The sequence below is a fragment of the Dermacentor andersoni genome, chromosome 7 (genome assembly GCF_023375885.2).
Source record: "Dermacentor andersoni chromosome 7, qqDerAnde1_hic_scaffold, whole genome shotgun sequence".
Taxonomy (NCBI): Eukaryota; Metazoa; Arthropoda; class Arachnida; order Ixodida; family Ixodidae; genus Dermacentor; species Dermacentor andersoni.
The window spans coordinates 111,704,652-111,720,753 of record NC_092820.1 but is presented as its reverse complement, the minus strand read 5'-3'; the positions used below and the strand labels follow the sequence as shown (position 1 = coordinate 111,720,753).

The window sequence follows — 16,102 nt, the reverse complement described above, 5'->3', positions numbered from 1 at the left end:
TCTTCTAATCTCGCAGCTCGCAGCCAGAGGCACGATACACACGCGGCGGAGTGCACTATGTGTAAAAGGCGGCCGAAGATGACAATAGTGGCTAGAAAACGAATGCAAAATCTAGAAAATATCGCACAGTAACAAGCCGGAAAGCTTGCACAGGACGAAAACCAAAGTCGGTGCAATATTCCTTTGGTTTTTGGCATTCCTGAAAGCGAAGGAGCCTCAGTGATGGAGTTAAAGAAAGCTGCAATAGATAACCTGTTTCAAGAAACACTTGGTATGGAAGTAAAATGAGGAAAAAGATTACCGGCTTGGCAGAAAAAAGAACAAGACAGAAATGGCCTGGCCCATAATTATGAAGTTTAATGATTACCGCGAGTCATGACGTGTTATACAAGACTGCAAGAAACTTAAAGGCGCATCTATAAGTATTAGCCATGACTATGCCCAAGAAACAGTAGAAATAAAGCAAAAGCTGTGGATAAAGTTCAGCTTCAGTAAGGGCTAACAGTGTTAACGTTAAGTTGGTCCACGATGAAATTCGAATAATCACTCGCTTATGCGGGTGTGATATGAACCAATCCGAATGATATTTGTGGCGAAGCCACAGCGGTAACAGACAACAGATGGACGCTTCCGCGGCAGCTGCCGCCCTTTCGCTCAGTACTCGGAAACATCACACCTCGTGTGATGTGCTGGGAACATCGGCGCCATCACCATGGGCATTCCGCCTGCTTCTTTTATTGAATGCAGGAAGCGTTCTGAATAAGGGAACTGAACATGAATATATTTTGCTTTCGAGAAGCCCACCTGCTGTGGCCGTGACCGAAACGTGGCTGCATAACGGTGTAACGGATGGCTGCATCGTGCCGGAATGCTACAAGACGTTCAGATCGGACAGGCACTCACAAGGGAGCGGAGTTGCCATAATTTTCAAAATTTTTGTGGTGGCCTCCGCGGTACAGAGCAATGTGACAAAAACAGTGTGGTGTAAAGTAAATGTTTCAAACACTGTTTACCTTGTTGTGGTTGTATATAAACCATCCGCTAAAGCACCTAATTTTCGGGACCAATTAAATAGTTTTCTTTGTGGCCACGTAAATGAGAGCACTATGCTTATACTGAAGAACACATTATTCTGCTAACTAATAATTGAGACGCTTTCTTTTTACCTGGTCGCAATATGACTGACTGAGAGGAAAAGATGTCGGAAATAATCTTTACTCAGAACTTAAAGTAAATAGTCAGTGAATATAAAAGAGTAACGTCTTCGCCTACGCCGATATTGGACTTGGTTTTCCTATTAAATAAAATATATAATTGGGTTATGCATGTTGATGATGGTGTTTATGATCACAAAATGGTTTCTGTTACCATTCCATTAAGTGTGACACGAGCATCATACAAGGCTGTACATGTGAAGGATTACGCGAACGCAGATGACGCTTACATTCTCGATACACTATGGTATTCAGTCAGCCAATTTTAACATATGTCCGAGCAAAGTGTGGAATTATGTTAACGCTTTAAATGAATTATAGAACATTGCATTGACGAGTTCATTCCTAGTAGAGTGAAGAAAATAAAGAAACGTTTTCCCTGGATAACGCATGACGTTGTTCATAAGAAACGCAAATTAAGTATACACCGCGTAAAAGAAAGTGTGACTCAAAGGAAATTGCCCGTGTACGAAGGGAACTGAAGGAAGCACTAAGCACTTTTTTTTTTATCACAAGCTAAGTGCTTTTCTTAAACACTCGCCTAGAAAGTTCTTGGCTCGATGTAGCTGGTAGGCGGGACAAAATTATAAAACTAAAATGTGGTAATGAAACTCTGACACAAAAAGCCGACATTGCAGGTAGTCTAAACTGGTAACTGGTAGTCTAGTCTAAACCATGAAGACGGAGTTAGGCATAGTATTTATCTGAATCGATGTGAGATATTATCATCAGACAAGAAGGATTATTTCAAGAGCTGCTGCCTCTTGAAATAAGCGAGTGAACCCCATGAAATACCCACCCCTTTTTCGAAACGTTATGTGCAGTGGTTATCACATTACGTGAATATTATTTTCCGAAAATTCCTCTGCACTACTTCGGTACCATGGGACTGGAGCGAATCTGTCATTATGCCTTTGTTTAAAAGTGGTGTTCGATTGTTTGCAAACGATCCCCCGACCGCTTTCACTTACATCCGTTAGCTGCGAAATATAAGGGCATCTCATAGACACGAACACTATCGCCTTTCTGTAAAGCAAAAGAACGTTTTTTCTCATGAGCATGTTTTCAGGAGCGGTGTCTCACCTACGACGCAGCTTACTCAAGCGATTCATGACTTTGCTTCTGTGTTGGACATGCAACAACTTGATGTCAGATATGTATATTTTCCTAAGGCTTTCGGTAATGTGCGTCACGATAGATTGTTTGTTAAACTCCCTCTTGCCGGCCTTAGTCAGTGTGTGCTGTGTCGGATCGAAGCGTACTTGAATGATAGGGAACAGCTCATGAAGATAGAAAATGTCGTGTCTGGAGCAGGAGGCTTTGAGCCATAGTCGCCAAGCGGCGTCTGACGACCCCGCGGATGTCCCCGGCGAGCTGCTTCACTCTAGAGGGTCCGGAATGCCAAGCACGCGTCAGAGACTAAGGGCGAGCCGTCCGGCTCGCAAAATGCCGTTAACGATGCGTGTCTGCCCAAGCCTAATCACAGCCACGTCCATCCACCGACCTTGGAGCAGCCGTCATATACCTGGCTTAACGATGGCTGTATACCTAGGTATAATAATTACAGCTAAATCAAAGGTTAACCAACTGAAACCAAGACTTAGCCAGGCTAAAGCAAGCTTTCGCTTTGCGAACCCAGGGTTAGCAGAGTTAAGACGCAGCCAATTTTTTTTTTTTTTTTTATGTTCAGCATCAACACTACAATGCAACCAAAGGATTGATGCAACCATATCTTCTTCAGATTCTCAGCAAGTGCGTGTCGCATTGCCGGTTCATCACGCGAGCGTTGTGACAACGAGTTTCCGCGGCCATCAAATGAGATCCGTTCGTGTTTTCACATGTACGCGTACTACCATGCTTGTTAATTCAATTAGTAAGATAATGTTTCCTGTAACTAATACAACCAACAAGCCCAAACCCTTACTTTGTGTGGTGTCTAATAGGATTTTGTTTTCGCTATCAATGTTCCGCCTTTTGGGCGAAACCGCGACATTTTTTTCTGTATGTCGTCGAATGAGCATTTGCTCAGAAATTCGTGTTTGCGTGTGGTAGGCTGCTACAAGCTCTCCTATCTAGGACCAGGTAACTTCACTAGGCGCTGCAAAGAGACGTCACTCGCAATCGAGCACCTCTCTGAAGTGACGCAACACAGTAGCAAGAAGTATATAGTGAACGGTTTATCGCTCGCACTTAAGCTTTATATACCTGGAAGCCAGGTGAATACCGATACCCGCTGCGGCTGAGTACATCGTTTCTTGCTAATAGCTGATAAGGAACTCGGGCGTGCAAGGGCGGTTTATCGACGACGCTGCATTCTCCAATTTCTCGCGCGCGCGGGTCAAGTGGTCAGGGACAGATTCACAGAGCCGTTGTCAGTGCCATCCCGTCATCGCGACGGTATCGGTGTCAGTAAAGAGCTTTTCTTCGTCGGTTTCATATCAAAAATAGGAAGCCGGTGACCTTGTCTAAAATTCCCGTTCTTATGGAGTAACCGACGAGCCGACACTCTTTTCTGACATACGCCCGTCCTGTACGATTCACAGACGGTGCGGATGACGTCACTGTGAATAAGACCAAGCTAAGACGATAGCTTCGTTTCTCGCGTACGGTCAGTAATATGTGTGTGTTCGCCTCCTACAAGAGCAAAGAGAGGCGTTGTGTGGTATCCGCAGTATCAAGCAAAAATAAGCAATGCCGTGGAAAATTGTGCGTTTTGGTAACATCCGTATCATCACCAAAGAAACGCTTGAGAAAAGAAAATCAAATATTTCATTTACCCTCTAGGAATGGCTACATTTACTCGCATTACACACCACTACATCATGATTCAATCTTAAATTCCTAACAGCTGTAAAATTTTAAGCATGTCGCCCTCGTATTGTTGCTGGCTCGCCCAACCCACTTGTCTGTTCTACAAAGGTGCACACACAGCTCAGCCTGGTCAGAAAGCAATAAACTTTATCAGATAAACGGATCAGACAAGTGCGTTGGGCAAGCCAGCAACAATACGAATGCGACATGCTTAAAATTTTACAGCTGTTAGAAATTTAAGATTGATAACATAATATATATATATATATATATATATATATATATATATATATGTATGTGTGTGTGTGTATGTGTGTGTGTGTGTGTGTGTGTGTGTGTAATTGATGTCATCTCTATAAATCATTCAATTAGGTCATATATGTACGAGAAGGAAGGAAAACGAGGGGCGTTGCTTTTATTCAAATCATAAGAGACCAATAAATTATGACGTGTAAGAAGTCACTAAACAGCACATATATATATATATATATATATATATATATATCGCACTTTGGATTATCTTGAAGACTCATAAGACGCGATTTATTTACGTGACACGCAGTAAGCAATGCCAGCGCTAGAAGCTGCGGTTTCAAATAAAACTGCACGTAATGCACCGAACAAGCTCGTGCGTAGTGTCTTCTCGAGTCTGTTCTTGTTGGTGGTAGTGTTTACTTCCCACAAAGGTGAAAAGTGATGAGACGCAACGAGAGACGTTCAACGTCTCGACCCCTCGCGCTTCTGGCTTCTTTGGCCAAGTAACTCACTGCCAACGGGCGCCATGCATCATTCTCAAGCATCCCCCTGTTCATGTTTGACTCGCTACGCGCAGCTTGTGGCCGACAGAAGTCGTTGCTTCGTGTTGCTTTTGCGAGTAAGCAAATGTCCATTGTGCCACGCTTCGCAGCTTAACGTGGACGCTCTTATTCCACTCGACGTTTTTTTCACGTGCGCACGTATCCTTCACGTGCGTAGGTATCTTTCACGCTCAATGCACGCTTTGGTCATGTAATATATAAACGATTAGCATTCTTAGGTCACTTTACGCACTCTCCAATGGCTGTCTATCTGTCTACTTATGTATCAAACCGACTTTCCGCACGCCTGGGTCTCTCTGGCTGGTCCATGGTCGAATGGATAGCTCGTCGGGTTTGTCTGGTGAGGGAACAGGGTTCAGAACCTGTCGTCGAACCACCTTGGGTCACTGGGTATACGTCGCAATGTGTACCTATGTGCCGCTTTCCAACTAGCGTCCCTGACGCCCACGTGCGTCAATGGGAATGCGGGACTGGGTACGCGCCACGTGGTGTGTGCCGCTCATCAGCGAACGTCCTTGACGCCAACATCGGTAACTATTGTTACCGATGTTAGCCTCAAAAACGTGGAAGGGCGGCACAGTCCTACTGTCACTTACTTATAGGTTACTACCACTGGGAATGTGCCGCCCTGCCATGAGAGAATATATCCTTTTAATTTCTGCGATGACCTATTGGAATGAAAACCTTCCCGAGCGCGCAATGTACGGCGGCGATGCTAGATGGCGCAGCATGTTCAGTGTGAAGGCCGAGAGAGGACCCCGGCAGCATTTCGACTAGCTGATTTCGCGGGAGGGGGGGGGGGGGCGATTTCAACGAGCCAAATGTATCAATAGCAAGCGTATAAATTTTTCCCGTTGTGGGCAAAATCGAACCGAGTTCGCGCGATTTCCTTAAAGAGAGCAGCCCGATGCTTTAAGCTAAACTCACACGACGGACTGAATTTCGCGGGCAAGCATGATTTGGCTCAGCCGTAAAGAATTGCGCTGCCAGCAGACCCGCGTTCACGTCAACAAAATCCCTTGCACAACTGCACGTATCGAGTTGCCCTTAACTACTGACCCAAGTTGGCGTAAAGGACGTTCACTGAAGAGCGGCGCATACCATTTGGCACATATATCGTTGCAAATATTCTCTGGCGCATATAGAGTGACCCAAGTTGCTTAAATTTCTTCATTGAACAGTAGCGCGTATTTGGTTCCACAGACATCAAATAGTTCATTGAAGGGGGGCACATACCTAATTTCACATGACAACTCATCCACGTTGGGGTAAAAGAGGTTAATTGAACTGCGGTACATAAGCACTGCCACACAACCAGCACCACAAGTTGGTGTGAAGCGGGGTAAGTGATGTCATTGAAGTGTGCCGTATACACAATGCCACATGCTCAATTGCCCAAGTTGCCCTCATAGAGCTTCATTGAAGAACGGCTCATTTACAATTACCCAAGTCTCCGTCAGGTTCATTGACGACCGGCCCAGAGCAAGTGACGCATACATGGTGCTCCAACACGGCGCCAAAGAGGTAGACTGAAGAGCACAAACACAGTGCAACATATCCAATGATCCAAGTTGACGGCAATATGGTTGCAGCCAGACAGCCAGACAGACACTGAACGACAGACAGACAGACAGACAGACAGACAGACAGACAGACAGACAGACAGACAGACAGACAGACAGACAGACAGACAGATAGACAGACAGACAGACAGACAGACAGACAGACAGACAGACAGACAGACAATAGATAGATAGATAGATAGATAGATAGATAGATAGATAGATAGATAGATAGATAGATAGATAGATAGATAGATAGATAGATAGATAGATAGATAGATAGATAGATAGATAGATAGATAGATAGATAGATAGATAGATAGATAGATAGATAGATAGATAGATAGATAGATAGATAGATAGATAGATAGATAGATAGATAGATAGATAGATAGATAGATAGATAGATAGATAGATAGATAGATAGATCCTGAGGCAGCACCCGCAATAGGGTGAAGTGCAATCGCTTACGCGATTTTTGTAACGCCTCTTACCAACCCCATAATTTGCACTCGGAAATGAGAGCCAAGACGTTTCTGCATTCTTACTAGCACCTAACTCAAGTCATGACGAGAGGTGGCCCATGGTTTTACTTAACCTCTTTCGATCACTCTCTTTCTATGTTCCTCTTCCTATTCCCCTTTTCCCCACACCCAGTGTAGGGTAGCAAACCTGGTGCTCGTCTGGCTGGCCTCCCTGCCTTTCCTGTCCTTGCTCTCTCTTTTAAGTTCGAGCACTCAAGTACAGACGCGGTGAGGCTCCTCCGGTGCTTCTTTCGAGGCTGTGTGTGAGCATTGCTATAAAAAAGGCAACGCTGGGTTGAGTGTGTCGAATTGTGCGAGTTCAACTAGCCTGACAACGCGTGTTGTCACTGGTCAGCAGCGTGTTTTGATGTTTGCAAAGGTTTCAAACATGTACTTCCGCGGACATCATATTGTAAATATGGCGCCTGTAACGAAGACCTATTGCACACGATATCCCTGATATACCACCACGCCGCCCTCACTACGACGCTTATATAGTTCATCAGCAATCAAGGATGGCGGTCTGGATATGAATCTGTGTCGTGGCACACGCACGTTTGAATACATATTGTTAAATTTACGTCCTAATTGTTTTGCGTATTATATACTCTTGTTTGGAGTAGTGACGTAGTATAATACAGCTTTCCTTGCTTTCTTGCTTGCTTGCTTGCTTGCTCCATAAAAATATGCATGCTTCTTTCTAGTTGACAGGCTGAACAGGTGCGTCTTGTCATCGCTAGGCATGGCTCCGCTAGCTAGCTGAAACTGAAAATGAAGGGAAAAAAAACGATTACGCCTGAAAAGGAAGCCCATGTAGTGACACCGTGATTTATTTGCAAGATTATTTGCAGAACCATAATTCTTCCATTTCAGTGGGATCAAGTCGCATGTGGTTGGGAGGCCATATTTAGTGAATCTTCCTTTGCGACACCCGACAGTCTAAGACGGCGAAGATGTTTTGTCGCTGCTTGCTCGGTGTCGCGTTTGTCCACGAGTTTTCGTAAAGCCCGCCACAACGACAAATGATGGTTGCGGGACGCTGTCGTTGCCCCAAGCCGCTGCATCAAAAGAACGTGCTGCATTGCATTGTATTGCATTGAGCCGCTTCGTGTGGCTCATAGTTTGCTAACAAGAATTACTAGAGATATCTCTGGAGCTAATGCCTGCGGGAGCTGTAACTATGGTGGTTCAGTGAGCATGGTAAAGTTAGGCGTTACATGGATTTGTCATACATTCGTACTTCTGGCTTCAAATGACTGATAATGAATAGTAGTTCCTTATCAGAAAGTTGCCGCTACATCTGTGATCATTGACTCGTAATGCACTTGCTGTGTACACATGGCGCTGCACCCTGTAGAAACTGTAGTAACAGCGGGCACTCACCTTCAGGCGGTCGCACATTTGTCTTATTTATGTGCGGTCTCAGCTTAGGAGCAAAGAACTTGCTGCATTTGTTTTATCCTGAGTGCATGTTCATGGAGACACCAGCGGAAATAACGTAAGCCAATCCAAGCGAAACCACGATGCTCGCACTATTGTTTTTTTTTAATCAAGTGGACTAGAATGACTTCAGTTTAAATTTCCAGAATCCGCACTTCAAAACAAGCTGTACAATGCCACCGTCGTAGAAATGGCTTCTCAGGTTTTAATAATGACCTAGTGACAGTGAACACATGTGCGCCATCGAAACCTCTCGTGTTGAAACTGCTTACATAGGCATCATTTATAACAGGCAAGTGTCATCATACCAGTCGCCATGAATCTGGCCTAGGGTTCACCTTGGGTAACCTCGTATCCATGCGCTGTTGTGAGTTCTGTTTTTGTTTGATCATAGTCCGTGGTCCCCTGCTTTACAACGTTTATCTTAAATTGAGCGATGGGAAATGTTTGGCTCAACCGAAGGCCGAAAATCATTCGCAAGTGAAGAACCTAAATACAGGAGACCACTTGACTGCGTGTGCAGAAACGTATGGGCGATGAGCAGGATGACGTTCAGAGCTTCACTTGTGGGCTGTATTTTCGGCCTCACATTCCTTTCGTTCAGCGCATGCAAAGACGAGAAGTTCGATGTCTGCGAAGAGAAGACGGGTGAGCAACCGGTACAGTTAGTTCATTGCATGCATGTTGTGTAAAATTTTGAGAGAATCGAATCCCCAACTGCTCATTCCAGCAGATCAATAATGAGCTTCACTGCCTTCGCAAAATTGTCTGCGGAAGAAACTGCATCACTATCCTCAAGTTTGCTAGGTTTGCCATTTTGCCTGACTGTGGTGGGAGGCCTCGTTTAGCAGCACTATCAGTGATGCATGTTTCATACTGCGGGCGTAGTTTGCGTGACATTTTGCTTTTTTTTTCAGGAACCTAGGGTTTTCTGCTCGCGATTATGAACCAACCAGCACTGTAGTCTGTGTCCTTGTGTTCGTCCTGTCGTTTAGCGCTGTTTCCTGCTCGTAACCCCATGTGTTTCCTTTCTTTTCGCTGAACCCTTAGAAGTGCCAAATTATTCTGCCGTCTGAAAATTCAGCTTTACCGCATTCCAGGCATCTTCAGAAGTGTGAAAAGATATAGTTACAGAATTTATTAGGAATTTCCTATTCTTCAGTGAGTTGTGTGAAGTTTTGGAAGAATTAACTTCAGGTGGGGAGCTGTATGCTGGAACTTCCCAATAACATGAGAGCATCAACTATTGCCCGTGTAGCGTAGGCCCAGAAACCTACCTGGCCACTTGAAAAATGTGGCTGATAGAAAATGCTGCGGAAACAATGAAAAAGAAAAAAAAACTAGGATGACGCTTAAGCCTCGCCTTTAAGGGGGTATGGTAGTGTGTATGAGCCATCTTGGTTTTAGCTTTATATCTCAACAACTGTTCTATATATTAGCGTGAAATTCTGCACGCTCAATAGGAATAGCATTGGCCTTAATTGGTGCAATTTTTTTCACTGCAGCTCGTTTTATGTATTTTTTTGTAGTTGAGAACCAAATCTTAAGCTATGATGGAAAATAAAATGTTCCTTTTCTCAGAAACAAAAAACAGCATGACCGTGAAATTTTGCAGAGTAATTCCGTATAATAGTGGGTTTAACTGGAACATTTAAAAAATGTTTTCCAGCATTCACGTCACAAGAAAAAAAATATTGCCGCCACATAACTCGTACCGTGGAGGGTCTTTCCAATAATCTTTTTTTTAATTATAACTGAGTGATTTTTTTCAAACAGTTAGGTTCAGAAAACTTGCAAGGGATGTGATTATAATCTGGGAAAATTTCAGCGTCATCGGCTGTATAGTTTTTCAGAAAAGGTACATCAAGTTGCGAAAAATTAAAAAAAAAACGTGATTTTGAGAAAAACTTATTTTTTTTTTTTCCTTGCACCTGCACTACAACAGTTCAAAATGCACCAGCAGAGTACTCACACTTTCTATATTTTTTGGTGTCTTCCCCAAAGCCTTTCTTCATGTTTCTCTTTTTTCTGCGATGCTCCTTGCTTTCCGATGAGCTTCGGAACTCAGCCCTTTCAACACGCTCCTTGTCAAGCCGGTTTCGACCGACTGTGCAGGACACACCTGGCGTGATGCCAAGTGTTTCCAAAACAGCGATTCGTGCTTGATTGCCGTCATTGTAGTACGCCACAGCATCGCAAGTGGCAAGTTTCAACGTGTCAGTGCCAGCAAATGTGGTTTTTGGACAGCGGCGCCAAATCAGCTGATTCATTGACTCGTTAGAGTTCTGTGTCCAGCCGTGGAGACACTTGCTCAGAAGGCCTGGTGATGATAAAGCCTGGAACACTGGCTTAACTGCTTCCAGAACAGCAGTTGGCAGGCTGTTTTTATGGCAATATGCCTCAGTATTACCTTCACTGAGGGCACGGTTCTACCCACACCATGATGACGCTCCTTTGGGACACAGTCCATGGTTGGACTCTTCATCAGTGGATAACTTCCGAAAGTAGATTGCCCACATGGCCTTTCGCATGCTTTCTAAGCTATCAGTGTTCTCACGAATGGCCTTGCCGCAGTAAAGTTGTAAGGAGTCAATATCCTTCTCTGTGAGACGGCCTGTCCCATATAGTGGAAGTCCATCTGAGAGCTTCTTACCTTTCAAACTAATCTTCAGGTTTCTAAGCCTGGTTCCCAGACGCTTTTGCACATGGCCGACACACTCGTGCTTTTCAATGTCTTTGCTATATGGTTTTGCTTCTTTCACAGCAAAGTATGCCTTGTGTCCCCGTCACCAATATATTTAATGTACATCACACATGTTTTTCAACAGACCGCGCAAAAATCTTCACAGCACCCGCAGCTTCCATACCTCAAGACGGTCTAATGTGTGTTGCTTTGCACTCGTCTTGGCTGCTGTCAGTGTGGAGATTTCGCGAACACAGATAGCAGAACTTAGTCTCCACTTCGAAGTCTAACACCTTGCCTGTGTCAGCTGACATGAGTGCGACGACAACGTGCAGGGATGAATGCCCTCTCTTCATCCAGGTTCCATCTACAGCAGCAGCGATTTCTTGTGGTTGGGAACTGCCATGCATGTCAGCCTTCACCTTGTCAACGGCCCGGGTGATGCTTCGTGGAGCAACTGTCGCTGTTGCATGAAGTAGGCGCGCAGTGTACGACGCAAATTTCGTAGGCGGCGGTGGCATGTTCATAACCGCGCATATCACACGGCCAGCCAGCAGTCCTTTTCCACATGTCCGTAGCGCCAAAATAAACCGTTCATTTACCTCAAACAAGCCTCTTTGTGATCGCCTAGATGTCTTGAATGAGCTCGTCGCACCACATTCATCGCAACAGACATTCATGGTGCACACCAGTCCACTCCTCTCATCAATTTGTTCGTTTAGCTGAAGCTCACCTTTCCCGCATTTCTTGCATAATACAGACTCCCGTAGAAAATCTCGAAGGATCTCATTGCCAACCAAACGGAATCTAGAAGCGGTAGCCTCTTCCACGCTGAATGGGTCACATGGCGCACTGACCCCTATTTTTGAAAAACTAGCACTTCGACGCGCCGGCTCCTCGTTCGTTTCTTTCCTTGTAAATTGATTGCCGCGAAACTTCCTCTTCCTTGTCCACTTCCCAGCCGTTCTTACCACAATGAGGCAAAATACCCGGCTATACAACGTCAAATAACACGCGCGGAAGGTGCCCACAACAAAAAACAACCAGTAGGCTTTGATTCGCTATAAAAGCATCCCTGGTGGACAAATTTCCAATCGCAACTTATAAAAAATGCCGAAAAGTGAATATACTTAACAGATCAAACCATATTTATTATAAAAATGACGTAAACACTGAGAACATGACGGAAAACAACATGTAGACAAACTCTCGCCTCTGTCATTTTTAAATACCAGGAGGCGCGGTTTGTCGCGCCATCTTTAAATGGCTTAGAGCGCTCCTACGCGCTCGCCGTTCCACTGTTTTGTTGCCCACAGTGTCTATTATTTTTTATTGATCAAATCAAAAAATCCGTTTTTTGGTCGATGTACCCTACTATACCCCCTAAGAGTGGAACGCGATAGTATTCCAAGATCCCTGAGTGCTTCTCGCGCTTCCCGGCAACTGCAACTTGTGTATCCGTAATGTTTACCGAGAAACGCTGGCGGCTAACTCTATGCACGAAGGCGAGCTTTCTGGTAGAAACGTGGCCTCTTGAGTGGATCGCGATGCGGCGTAGGCTAGCGCCATCTGCAGTTGTTGCAAGGAACCGGGCGCGCCGCTTTATGGCGTTGAGATTTGCGCGTGCCAGCGCGCTCACATATCGGAGGCCATGAGCGTTCTAAGAATGGTAGAAACGCTGGAAAAGAGGCTTGTGTTTAGAGTTTCCGCGTAACAAAATTATGTTTTCTTGTATATTCAAATTACAATCCGACGCTCTAGGTGTGTATTTTTAGTGTAAGTCATACTTTACGATTTTTCTGGCGTATTTTACCTTGCGAAATTCAATTAGTTCATAACTTTCGTGGGCTACATGGAGGGCCTGCGTGGTTGTGTATACGTGTTTCGAAATAATTTTTGCTGAAATGATGGTCGACGTTCGACACCGACGCAGAATTTTCTGCGACACTGAGCCCTTAACGCTATTGCGCTAAAACTCCTCGATTGACGACAGGGTAGTACAGAGGGCTGAGAACCAGCCATTGTCTTGCAACAACTTTTACTAAAAGACTCTATTTATTACTCAGACATTTGCAGCACAAATCCAATGATACTTGTCTCAAGCTCAATGTGACGCGCTTAAAAGTATTTTCTTCGGTACTTTGCTTTTGACGCACAACCTTGGCGTGCACAGTTGTGTACGTAGTGCCTTGAGAGGCTATACAGCTAGTGTTATGATAACTTACCAGCGTATACCAGGGAAGAAGGTGCAAATAGTATGGCGGCATGTCATTCGCTGCGGCGAGCGTCACGATTGGGTTGATAACCAATAATGCTCTGCAATAAGTAAATAAAAAATTTCCTTCAGTGAAATTACATTTAGTATAATTACATTATTAGTAGAATCACCACTGATTTTCGGCATTAATTAAAGTTATACAATGAGCTTCCTAATCAACCGCATTGAAATATGTAGCTCTAAAGGCGTCAGCACCTTCACTAGTAAACAACAAAGAATGGAGTGTCGTTTAGAAGAATCGGTATCGGCACAAGACCTGTTCTCCATGCTGTGCTCACGGCTTTCCTCTTAGGCAATTGATATTTTTCTCCGATTTTTTTGTTGTTGTGGTTTCTTTGCTAACTTAATGTTTCGACAATTAGATGGACAGAGAACACCAACCGCCTCTTTTCTACAACTGTCGAACCTTGACATCGTTTATTGCACTCGTGGTTCCAAATAGGCGCATAATTTCTGAGTGGCAAATACCAGGCATGGAATGGCAGTGTTGTGAAGAATTGATGGTGATAATGGAAGCAAAACACTGCGCCAAAATATGAATGAGTAAAGACAGTACATTCAATAAATTAATGCGTTCCGAAGCGTCAGAAAGTGGTTTTAGACTACAATGTCTGAAACAACCTAATTCATGCTCTGCAATTCATGCTCTGCCAAAACCAGATCGCCTTGGGAACAACTAAAGTTATCTTGCTGCCACTAGATCGACTTGAAGGGAACTTGTTGAAGTTTGAAGGGAAGGTTTGGGTTCTACCTGCTTTAGAATTTTAATCAAAATCGAAAATGCCCAAGAAAAGTTGAGACCGCAAGATTGTCACCCAGGGTAAACATAGCATTGTTAATTTACAATCTGCGTGTTCTACAGTATACAGGCGAACAAATGAAGAGCCAATCCAATATAATTTACGCGAGATACCTACGTTGTTACCGTCATGTATAGAAATGCGGATTAAGTCAAATAACGGTATAGTAAGACGCAAATAGGTTAACTCATTCTAACTCACAGAACCTAACCAAAGCAAATGGATTGCCAAATTGCACAATCTTATTTCATAGAATATAACAAAACCAAATAAGTTGGAGCTGGATACTCACAGCCCTATTGCTGCAATATTTGCAGTTAATAAAATATTGTGCAGTAAGTATCGATAGCGTAAGAAATTACATATATAAATATATTGCAAGTACTGTGTTGTGATCTTGATTTGTTCGCTTCATTTCTTAAAATTCCTAAGCAAGACGACCCTAAATAGGCAGTCGGCGGTGAACACACACACTTGTCACTACAATGTAACCTTTTCCTTAAGGTGCATGAGACATTATTCAAGTGTGTACGCTAGCGGAGATACGTGATGATATCTGCATACGCATCTATTCTAAGAGAAGCGAGCGCACTAAAGCACCTAGTTCGTACTGTTCGACCCACTCTAACCGCACGTTATTCTGGCTAACCTCCCTGCCTTCTACTTTTCTCTTTCCTCCTCCTCCTCGACCCACTCTACTAATTTGTACCACGGCCATAGCCCAGATCTCCGTGTGTGAAACATTTATATTCCAAGAAAGGGGGAGCGCTATCGATGCAGCGTGGGCTACTCAACGCACGGATTGTCTAGTAATCCCAGCTGCATCGTCTGGTGCTCTCGATAACGCTGAAGACGGTTGTGCGCATTCTGGATAGCGCCTGTAACTTTTCTTTTGTAAAAAAATTTATTACACGTATCTGTTTTGTTTCTCTCTCAGGAATTGCCCAGAAGGCGAAGGCAACACAGCTAGGAGCCAAGCTCGTGGACAAGTGCTTCCTGCCCATCGCGGGCAAGTACAAGTTCAGCCCCAAAATGTTCCAGAGGGTAAGCATTCCAAGGTTACTTAGTTACATTATTGCAGTATGTGTGAGAAAAAAAATTCTGGACAATTCATTCAACATGTAAAACATTTCATCAAATAACTTATTTGCCACAAGCTTTACGGCACCTGTCTAGAATAAAAACTTGAAGGAAACCACCATAAAATGTAGGTTCGCGTTCCGGCATATCAAAATGACCATGTGAACTTCGATACCTGGCTTCAAATTATTTTTTAAGTCCACCTCATTTACGCACAAAGAGCCACGAAGGGTGGTCCGCGGTGCTAAAATGTGGAAATCCGTAGCTACGCTTTTCTAACGATTTCTTTCAATTTTCATTTAACAACACGTGCCGTAATATGTGTGCTTAAGAAGGTAACGAATTTAATTAGGTAATGAATTGCCGCAATATATTAATAATCTCTGCCTCGGCGTATAAGTCATCTCTAGTGATGTTATTCTAGTAAATTTTGTAGGTGGTTTTTGAAAATCTTGTGCGACTTGAACCGTATACCCGGTATTTATGATTGCTGTGAAAAGCGGCTGGGATCTGCCGGTAATGAGACATCAAAAACTTCAGAAAAGAATCCTTTTGATGTGTTTCTCTTCTTTACAGGATTTCAGAAACTGATTAATCGTCTCTCCAGAACTAATTCTTAAAGAATTTCTGCCACCTGTCACCGCTTCAATTGCGAAAATCTGTTTTTTTTTTCTTTTTTTGCTGTACACATATTGTAATCAGCGCTACCATACCTTAAAAATGCTTCTATCAAAGCACTAGTTTTCTGCATCTATCATTTCAACGTCTTCAGAGCGACATTTGATGAGATTAAATGTCGAGCATAGTTAGTGTTACACGGGGACAACTATCTATGCCGCTCCTGTAGGTTCACTGCCGTTTTGTTGTATCACGTGACGGTTGCCTTGTCGCC

The 16,102-nt window shown here is 43.9% G+C and overlaps 1 pseudogene; it reads right to left on the bottom strand.

The window, feature by feature from the left end:
* Positions 1-10,315: 10,315 nt before the first annotated feature.
* LOC140219595 (uncharacterized) lies at positions 10,316-11,573 on the bottom strand (annotated as a pseudogene).
* Between the last annotated feature and the right edge of the window lie 4,529 nt (positions 11,574-16,102).